The sequence below is a fragment of the Rhagoletis pomonella genome, unplaced genomic scaffold (assembly GCF_013731165.1).
Source record: "Rhagoletis pomonella isolate Grant_MI unplaced genomic scaffold, Rhpom_1.0 Rhpom_scaffold_00014, whole genome shotgun sequence".
Taxonomy (NCBI): Eukaryota; Metazoa; Arthropoda; class Insecta; order Diptera; family Tephritidae; genus Rhagoletis; species Rhagoletis pomonella.
In genome coordinates this window covers 13,333,417-13,335,852 of record NW_023458568.1, presented here as the reverse complement: position 1 = coordinate 13,335,852, position 2,436 = coordinate 13,333,417, and the positions used below count along the sequence as shown (strand labels likewise).

General features: G+C 37.5%; 1 pseudogene; it reads right to left on the bottom strand.

Moving 5' to 3' along the window:
• LOC118749246 lies at nt 1-1,740 on the bottom strand (annotated as a pseudogene).
• Nucleotides 1,741-2,436: the final 696 nt, after the last annotated feature.

Sequence of the window (2,436 nt, the reverse complement as noted above, 5' to 3'; positions counted from 1 at the left end):
TATCTTTTCAGCATATGAACTTAACCTTTGCCGAAAATTTACATACAGGCTCGAAATTATGCCAATAACTTTCAAATATCGTCTCTTGAATGGAAAATTTCCGTAAGCGTCATTTTGACAGTTTTTAGTTAAAGATGCATTTATATATATTAAAATAAGATATTTCGATTTTTGTTAACAGTTTTTTGGATATCTTTAGTTTCCGAGTAATTGACTAAAATGTTTTCGGTAATTTTGTACAAATTACGTTAGTAATGCTGTCGTACTAAAGTAATCAAGATCTTTCAAATAGCGTCAGCTGTTTTTAAATATCTGCTTTAGTTTCCGACATATTCAGCCTTATCATGAGTTTCATTTTCTCGAACCGAGTCACCTTTTCACTTTTCGTTTCGGTGTATTCACCACGGGTGGGTGAAAAAAATTCTGGCGAAACTCACGATTAGGCTGGTTAGTAAAATGCATCGTTAATTAACAAAAAAAGTTTAGCTTGTATATTTAGCTCTCTAACCCACTAACTCTATATACGTCAAGACCAACGCCAGACGCCGTTATGTCTATTAGCTGCGATTTAAACCTGCAGAAAGTTACAAAAAAAAACATTTTCTATTTTTATTTATTATATATTTTTGAAATAAAAATACTCCACCTTGTACACCAAAAAATTTCTTTGAACCATCTTGCGCAGCAGTTTATTGATCTCATCTTCACGGTTACCGAATTCACCAACCTCAACGTAGTGATTAGCCCTCTTGCGCCAGCCGCCGGTTGGTGTTGAGCTTGTATGGCCAGAGGAAGTTGGAGGCGTTCTTGAAGTGGGATCCAACAGAGAATATTTCGTGCGCCAAATAATCAACGCACTGAATATCGTGCGCTTTGCGCAATTTGCGTTCGATCACAGAGTTGGCAGAGATTGAGACACGTTGATGGTTGTGCTTGACAATTCCACGTTTGTAGCTCAATTCACGAACTGACTTAAGATTTGGATAACCCCATGTGATATAGGGTTCGGCAATGCGTAGCATATTAATAGTTCAATTTTATGGACAATCCGTGGTTGATGTGGCGAAAACGGAACAACAGTAAAACTTTACGCACTTTTGGTGCAACTTTGTTGCTACCGCGGATACAGATCACAAAAGCCAATTTGTGTTCTGCAGGCACGTAGAATGGGCCGAGATATTTTGCTGATATTTCTCAGCATGCACCAAGTTTTCACGTTTGCGGAGTGCAATCACAGCAGAGCGCTTTAGTTTACGCTTGATCAGGGTAGCACGTTTGCTGACCTGCTTCTTGCTGAACTTCAGCTACGACTCGGGGACAGCAGGCAGCTTCCTGGAAGGTTGTTTGCCCTTTGCTTCGGGCTTCTTACCGGCCGTGGTGGCAGTCATATTAACTTGTAACTTAGCACGTTGAGAAGACGAAAAAAATTTCGCTAAATGTTTGGAGCATATCTTAAATAACGCCACTCGATTTATAACATTTCTATTAAGCACAATTTCATTTAATTAAATACTTTTTTAATACAAAGATATGCTGCAACCAGGCACTTACTTTTCCAAATTCCGTCTTGCTTATCGGCATAATTTTCCAAATGTGCCTGCGCTGCTACTTCATACTAATAACTTCATTTTCAAACTGTGCCTTCTTTGTTGCCTCACCATATCCTAAAAATACATAAAATTTACATTAAAGAATAGAAATCGCAAAAATTAGCAAATAAAATACTCCCTTCATTTTGTTTTGTTGTCAAATTTCTGAGAAATGTGAATTCACCACGATCCAATACAAGGTTCTTTCCCTAACAATCCGGACCGGATCCGGTAATTAGAGAATAAGCGAAAAGCACAGTTGGGGTGTTCACAGTTCGTTCCAAATTGTGTCTGAAAATGTAGACGTCTACATTTTGAGACATCTTTAGCATCAAACTGTGAGCACCCCTTTCTAGCAGTCGTCGCAAAATCGTCTCAAAACTTTGCTGGTATTGCCAGACATTTCTTCTTTGCGTGCTTTTTCATATGTCGCCTTTCGATTTTGTTTCTGAAAAATTGTAATTATTTAACTTAATTACCAATTCCTAATATTTGCTATTTCTTTTCCTTGATTTGTTTCTTTTCATCAGAAATTGCGCTCAAATTAAATGCAAATACAGAAAATGTGCCCAATAAATAAAAAAAATGCGATTAGTATTGCCATAATGCAACCCTGCTGCGAGGTTGCAAAATGTAGACGCGTAAAAAACATACCTTTGAGTGTGACAAAATGTAGACGGCGTCGTTTTCCAATTTTGTATGGGAAACAACAACACCACAGATTTTACGGTTAGAAAACGTCTTAAAATGTAGACGTCTACATTTTGAGACACTATTTGGAACGAACTGTGAACACCCCAAGTATATACAGTAATAAACCTTTTTGAGTACTCCTCGGAGGTAAAAT